Raw genomic sequence first — 8,732 nt, 5'->3', positions numbered from 1 at the left:
GGTCTATAGATAATGTCTTGTCAGAGGAGGCAGTACAAAAGCTTGGTTTGACCAAGATTCCACATGTGTGTCCTACAAGGTGTCATGGTCAAATAAGGAGTTGAATATCATAGTGAATGAACAAGTGTGGCCAGACATCACCATTGGCAAGTATCAAGATAGGATCTTGTGTGATTTACTTCACGTGGATGCTTGTCACTTACTATTGTGGAGACCTTGGTAGTATGATAGGGAGGTACTGCATCATGGGAAGGAAAAAAAGTATTCCTTAAAGAAAGATGATGTCACTTATAGGATCCAGTTAATAGTGGAAGAAGATAGGGTGGATAAATCTACTACTAAAGCCTTGCTCATGGGTGGAAAGGAGTTCCTTAAGGACTTGAAGGGGAGTGAAGGAGTAGGTTATGTTGTTATGCTAAAGCCTAAGGAGGAGAGGACAAAAACACCCACACCTATAACTATAGAAGTGTAAGGGTTAATGGACTAGTTTAAAGACATCATTTGTGATGGAGCACCACCTACCCTACCAACTAAGAGGGCTATAAGTCATCAAATTGAATTCATACTATGGGCATCACAACCTAACAAGGCTGCATACAAGATGACTCCATAGTAAAAAAAGGAGATTGTAAAGCAAGTGTAGGAGCTACTTGATCAAGGGCTGATTAGGAAGAGCATCAGTCCATGTGTCCTGCCAGTGGTCTTAGCACCTAAATAGGGAGGTAAGTGGAGATTGTGTACTCATTCTAGGGCAATTAATAGAATCATAATTAGGCATAAATTTCCCATTCCTAGGATAGAAGACTTGATGGATTGTCTAGGTGTAGAAAGGTATTTTCTAAAAAGATCTTAAAAGTGGATACTATTGGAATTACAAGTGGGAAGAGAGTAAACTTTTGAAGGGGGGGGAGAGAATGGTGAATCAGGAGTTTAGACTTGGACACATAAAACTTTCACCATTCATTCATCACATGCATTAACTAATAAGTCGAAATAACATGTAAAGCATATGCATCTAAATCATTTAAACATGTAAGCAATCACACACATGACACAAGATATGATTACCTAGAAACGCTCCAAATGAGAAGGTAAAACTAGGGTGGGGATGACACCCACAAATCTTCACTATTGTAGCAACAAAGTGTATCCAATGAAGGTTACAATGATTTGACCATGAATTATGGTCTACCCTATTAAAGGCTTACAAAGACTATTAAGTCCCACCTTGTTAGAGGATTTCAATACCCTGTTAGAAGTTTGCCTAGTTAAAGGACTTCAACATACAATTAAGTAAGCACCATGTTAAAGGATTTCATACAGCTTGTTAGGACTACTCTATTAAGAGATTTAACCAAAATCACCTATTAAATGTCTTAGCATAGATCTTGTAGTTGGCACTTGCTTGCCTGATAACAGATCGCCTCTACAAAATTTCTAATTGATCCTATATGATCTGATGTCTCAATGTTGTATCCTTCTCTATATTCTCTATTCTTCTCTAACTAATTTTGCAACTCACTCTTACTTCTAAGTCACCTTGAATGCTTTATAAACTATCTTGTTTGCTCTTCCAATTCAATCATTCACCCATCATACAATATTAAGAGTTTAGGGCTTCATCCTCCTTAAGAAGACTCTAGTGGCTTATGGTTAGGTATGAATCTATGGCTGAGATTCATCCATTTTTTTGCTTAAACCTTCCCATTTTATGTTTTTCTACATGTAATTACATAGGAAATCCAAATATAGATTTGTCCTTATCTCAAAAATATCATAATCTATCATTGAGTTGGCTTTAAAATGGTTTACATAGTTGTTTGTGCCATTACAAAAAAATATGTTAAAACTGTGTCACTTGGCATATGTAAGTCACTAGTGCTTGACATTCATTGTATTTCTACTCTGACTCGACACTTGCATTACTCAGCATCCACTATTTACTCGACACTTGAATCACTTGGCATGGTCTATCTACTTGGCACTTGAGTGACTCGGCACATGATTGGATCATAATCTATCCTTAAGTCGGCTTTAAAATGGTGTACATAGTTGTTTGTGGCATTACAAACAAATATGTCAAAATTGTGTCACTCAACATATGAAGTCACTAGTTCTCGACATGCACTGTATTGCAACTTTTGACTTACCACCTACATTACTTAGCATCCATTGTTTACTCAGTACTTGAATCACTCGGCATGGTCTATCTACTCAGCACTTGAGTGAATCGACACTTATTGCAATTTAGCATGGTCTAATATTTACATATTGTGCTCGGCATGTATTACTAGTTTGACATGAACTAAGTAAATAGCTTAAGTGTGTTGACACTCACTTGTCAAAACCAAACTGAGATCAACAATCTCCCCATTTGACATGACTGTCAAAAACACTTAAACATATAGTAATCTACCTTAATCTTCTTAAGCATAACATATCCATGACTTGGCTTATATACAAAAATTCAAATTTTCAAAATTCTATAATAACCCATATACCTCAAAATTGATAACTCCCCCTAAATTAATGTGTCTAATTTGTATCCAAAAATCTATGCTCCTTTCTAACTTCAATGCACTATATTTGATACTCTTTCATCTGATATGCTCTGTCTTGGTTGATATTTGTATCTATTTACTATTTTACTCTCCAAAGATGTATATCACCCCAATGATATAACTCTGATAACTCTACTCCCCCTTTGTTATTTATTTCCCTTTTTGTTCATACTCCCCAAATATTTTTCTCATGTTATATCTCTTCCTTTCTTTTATTCTCCCCCTATATTATATCTCTCCCATGTTATATTTCTCCCTTTTCCTCTTTATTCTCCTCCTTTTTGACACTTATGTCAAATGAGTTATACACTTAGAGTGTGTTTTTCCAAAAAGGATTTATGGACTACCATTATGATTTTGAGGGCTGCATCCCAGTTGTCACATGCAACATCCAATGACTTGATTTGGATTGTAAGCCTGACAGCAAGGTGCATTAGACCATCTAAGGTAGAAAGATTGGGGTCTTTCTCTAGTAGAGTCTCAACATAAACTAGTTCCTTGTCCATTATCTCCATGTGCGGAGTAAGGGATGCTTGTATACATGTCAATTTGGCTCTTATGCTAGCCTCATGTGATGTCAATACAACTAATTGACTTTTTGTTCAAAGAAATGTTCTGAAATGCTTCTACTTTGAGTTGGGTTCTAAGGTAGTTTAGTACCTATTATGTTAAGGTTTCTCTCCAAACTCAAAATATGGCTCTTGGTCTCTTGAGTGAAGAGTGTAGGATCACATAGCTTTGTGTACAATGAGAATATATTCTCAAGTACCTTATTCACCTCTTCAACTTTAGTTTCCAATGCAACTTGATTTAGTGCTATTTCACTTGATATTTTCTCATTAACCTTTCCTTGGAACTTCTTTTCAAACCATTCTAAAAGTTTTGCAGTTGTATCAAGGTCTTAATTACTGACCTTTTCCACTATATCTGTTAGTTGTTCTATTAGTAGCTTGGTCTTTTCAAGAGTTGGCAGGCGAAATGCATCTAAAAAGATGTCCTTTATATCTTGGAGTGCTTATTTTTGCCTATGTTCTCTCCTGAGCATTTCTTGATGCTTTTTCTTTTCTAAGGCCTATTGTAATATGCCTATTTATTCTAATGTCATAGTTTCATTATCAAACTTTGGAATCACAATTTCTTCATCAAGGCTTATGTCTCCATAGTGAATTACCTTATCAACCTTTGATGGGGTAGGGCTTGGTATTGAGATTTGCAATGGTATGGCTTCCATGCTCAACTTCTAAAGAACCTGTGTAGAAGGACTGCTAGATGCTAGTAGAGTTACTAATGCTTGGATGGCTTCTTTTTCCTTCACCTTAGGTGTTTGTTTATGTTCTTTAGGCTTGCCCTGATCTATCACTATGAATTGAATAGTACCTTGTTCTTGTCTTTAGGTACAAACGAATATATCTGTCCTATTTTCTATTGTCTTGTAGTTGTATCTTTTTCTTCTACTTGCTTCTTCTCAATAGTATCAATTTTGACACTTGTGTAAACCTTGGTAGATGTATCTACTAATGTTTGAATTGGAGGTTGTCCACTAGTAACTAAAGGATGATAGAAGGTGATTCTTGTTTATTCACCTTTTCCCTTGTGACCTCAGTTATTTCCTTTTGCAATTCTTCTACACTAGCCAAAATTGGATTGTCACAAAGTTTTTATTGGAGTGTAGATTGGTCTAAAATCTTTTTTAGATCTTTTGTAGTAAGTGGTTTGATGTTCTGAGTTGAAGCATTAGAAACATCCTTAATAGTTATGGTCTTAGTTATTATGTTTGTGACATGAGGGGGACTGACATTAGGCATTTGTGTTTCCTACACACTCTATTCATCTTGTTGTTGCTTAGTTGTTTCCTTGTCACCATCTTACTTTTCAATTTCTTCCCCAGCTATATTATCTTTCTTATCGTCATTTTCTTTCTCATCATCATTTTCCTCATCCTTATCATCAAGTTTACCCTCTAAAGGGTGAGCTTGTCCTTGTTTCACAGTGGTCAACCCATAGATAAATTCCATATTTGGGTTGATTTCTTGACCACATCTTCAATATTATTTTGAAGAATGCTAAAGGCTATTTATTCAAGTGTAAGTCTAATATCATATCTTTTGACAGCCTTAGCAATCTATCCCTTTGTTAGCTCTGGCATCATGTGAGCTAATGTTGTTTCTCTGATTTATTTCTCCAAATTTAAACAATAATGCCACTTTTTGCTCAAAAATATCATACAAACCTTTTGGTATTGTGTTGGCAAATTCTAGTGGAGTATTCTTAAACTTAGACATCATGGCACATATTTCCTTTTCCACTTGATTCTTCTCTTCTTTTCCCAAATTGTCAAAATCAATATGTTTCAAACCAGATAAATCTGCATTGCTTTTGATATTTTCACATAAATTTTCAAGATCAAACAAGGGATTGTGACTTACCACTTTAGATTAGTTGTTTTCATCTATTTTTGTCCTTTCCTCATCTAAATTTGGTTGTGCTACATATTTTATTCTTTTCCTTTTCTTCTCTTTGCCACCTTGCTATTTTTGATTGGTCTTTTCCTTGGCCTTTTGAGTTGTAGCAAGTGTACTTTCTCTAGTGCTAAGATTTTTTGGCTTGGTTGGGCTTGGTTTGACAATTTTCTTTGCCTTTGCCACTGGCCGTGTTTAGCCTTCCTCTTCTTTGGCTCTACATGAGTAGGTGCTTCCTTGACTTCTTCTCCCTAAGCACCTTCAGTTTCCTCATCTTCCTTATCTTCTCTCATGTCTTGAGTCAATGCAAGAGGTTCTTGTGCTTGAGCTTTTTCTTCCTCTTCATCCTCTTCTTCTTCCACTTCTTCTTTTGCACCTTCTCAAAATTTGGCCTTTAGTTTCTTCACTGGATTATCTTTCTTGTTGAGTGTGGAGGCAATTTTCAACTCCATGGTAATCTTTGACTTTACCATCTCATAGTTGCCAAATATCTTTTCACTTCTATATATTTCCTCTACCAGTAGTGTTATGATGGCTACTAAAGCTTCATCAACATTGATTTCATAGCCAAGTGGCCTTAGCCATCTTACCTTTGGTGTGGTAGCTTGCAAAAAAGTGTAATCATCATCAACAAGAAAACATATGTCATTATAATGTTATTCAACCAAAGAAACTAGTATCCTCATTCTTTCCTTCATTGATTTCTTAAAGTCTTCAAAATAACTTGTCATCAATGTTTCAAATTTTTCTCCCATCTGTTCAATGTACTCATTGATCTGCATTACAATTGACCTATTAGTCGTCCATCCTACAGTACCAAAAGAGGGAAATATATTATATACATAAAAGAATATGCAAACTAGAATTGAACCAAATTTACATTGTGCACTCTTTGTTTTCCTGATAGCTCCAAAATTTTCCATTAGTTCTTGTAGTTCTAACTCTGTCAAATCATAAGTATGATATTTCTTTACAATTTTGTAGCCAACATCCACAACTATGCAAGGTACACTATTCAATCTACTAGATTGATAGAATTTATGAGAGATTACCCTTATAGAAAAGTTTAGCAATGGATCAATGATGGTATCTATAGTCATACCTCTTTTATTGCAAACTGCTCCAGTGTTCTTCTCAATTACTTCCTTGGAGTCATTTTTGAGTGTGTTTGGCCGATCTAGGGTTGGATAGTTAGTAACCGTATGAATAATTATTTTGATGATTTTGATTAGTCCACCTTCTAGCCATAAAGATTCAATGTGAATTCTACTTAGCACAATTCTTATCCACTCAGTTTTAAATACATTCAAAAAATCTAGGGCTCATGTCAAACCCTTTTTCTCCACGATTTAGTATTCCTCCTTCAAATCACCATTCTTGCACAATCTGTTATATGCATCTCTAATTTCCATATCTCCTATTCTTCCTATTTTTTAATTATAACACTTCCTAACATCTTGCACCATGATAATATTTGGCGAGATCATTGATAAAGCACCTAAAGGATCTTGTATATAAGCTATGTTAGGAATGGCTTTAAATATTGGTTGTTTTACTTCATTACTGACAAGCTAAACATTCAAAACCTCCTTCCCTTCTACATTTTTTGAGCTAGATACCATTTTGTCAAACTAGGGTTTATACAAAAGTAAACTATGTAGCTCAACTTATGATAAATACCTTGTGAAATCTATTAAACTAGTGTGAGATCGTTGTTGGATTTTCTACAAATTCTTTGGATAGGTTTATAAATTGCCTTCTGCTAAAGTTTCTCTTGTTTGAATTCAAAATGATGAATAATGAGCAAAAATCAGTCATATACCCTTCAAAAACCTTGCATTTAATGTGTAGTGCGTACATAGTTATAAGCTCAACATCAACTCAATTCCATAATCACTTGGAATCTATTGATATTTTCATCACTCGACAGCTACTACAAGTTCAGCATCAACTAGATAGTCTGGCATCTTGGCATCAACTAGCATTTTACTTGGTATACATATGAAACATTTCGTGCTCGGCAACAACATGAAAATTTTGAAGATTTAACTTGAATTTTCAATAATATTTTGCATCTTTATTCATGCTAATGTAGTCTTTTCAGTACTATCTCCTTTGGAACTAATGTATGATATAACACTTGAATATCAGTCCCACATAACTCTTAATTTCCTAGTTTGAGAAGGTGTGATCACTTGACCCACTGGGTGAAGTGATCCCTTCTTCATTTGATGTACTACAAGAATCTTTATTTTTCCATATCTTTTTCATCTCCTCTTTGCCTTTATCAAATTCACAACTTGGCACCTTTGACCTAGTTGGACAATGCTTACTGATGTGACCAGTCCTCAAATAGCTAAAACATGTAGTTTGACTCAATCACCTTTTGTAATTACCATTGAAGTGTTTCCTAATAAAATTCTCAGGAATATGTCCATATTATGGACAATAGTGACAACTATATCTTGTATTATAATCCCAATTATTAAAGTTTCCATTATTTCTTACCTTTGTTGGTTGGTTTGATGACCACATGGATTTGGACTTTCATTCAAAGACTCTATGTCCATACTTCTGACAGTTGTAGCAACATCTTGTAAATCTTTTTTTATGCATGGTCCTTGTTCTACATTCATGTACCTAATGACCTTGCTTGTTACACTTATGAAAATGAGTCATGTTCTTAGACTTGACATTCTAATTTGTATTATTGCTCCTCTACACATTAATAGTATGTCCTTTCTTAGCATGATTATGACAAGTAGGTTTGGAGTTCTTACCTTTGATGTTCCTTTCTTTAGCAACTTTGGATGATTCTCCTTCTCCAGTGCTTGTGTAGCCCAATCCTAATGTATCTTTGTTGGATCTAGGGGATCTTAGTAATTTCTCAAAGTATTTGATGGCTTCATTTGGCTTGTTGAGACTTTCAAAAAATTCATTTTCTCTTTTCAAGTCACTTTGCAATTGTTCATTTTGCAACTTCAATGTAGTTATCTCAATGTCCTTGACATTTAGTTCATAGTTGGCTTTCATCATTTGACTTAGAGTATCCAATTGCATGTTGGAGATCTTGGTTAGCTCTATTGACTTCTCTTCCAATATGTTTGCTAGAATTCTTTTGTCTTCTTCAATCATGGATTTGTCTTCCAAGGATTTATTCTTTTGTTTAGTCACCTCACATATTAGTATAGCTTTTGATTCTTGGTCTAGCTTGAGGTTTTTGATTTCCTTAGCTTGGATTCTATTCTTTTCCATTATATCTACAACTGCTGCATCAAATTCATTGGAGTCACCATCTGCAAATAGCTTGGTAGTCTCTATCTCCTTGTATAGTGTGTCATTCTCTACAATAGCAATCTCTTTTCTTCTCTTCAAGGATTTCTTCAGTTCCTCTCTTGCCTCATTCAGTTGATGTAGTATGAGATGTATTTCAATCTCTTTGTTCTCAATAGTCTTTCCCAGCTTGTAGACTTCCATTTCAAGATCTTTCCACAAAGTTGCAAAGTTTCTCTTTCAAAGAACTTGTCTCTAATACCAATTGTTGGAATTACAAGTGGGAAGAGAGTAAACTTCTAGGGGAGGGTGAATCAGGAGTTTAGACTTGGACCCATAAAACTTTAACCATTCATTCATCACATGCATTAACTAATACATTGAAATAACATGTAAAGCATATGCATCTAAATCATGTAAACATGTAATCAATCACACA

This window comes from Cupressus sempervirens, chromosome 3 (assembly GCF_028749045.1).
Source record: "Cupressus sempervirens isolate cs-2001-9-10 chromosome 3, ASM2874904v1, whole genome shotgun sequence".
In the NCBI taxonomy this organism is placed as follows: Eukaryota; Viridiplantae; Streptophyta; class Pinopsida; order Cupressales; family Cupressaceae; genus Cupressus; species Cupressus sempervirens.
Note: the sequence above shows the minus strand (reverse complement) of the source record.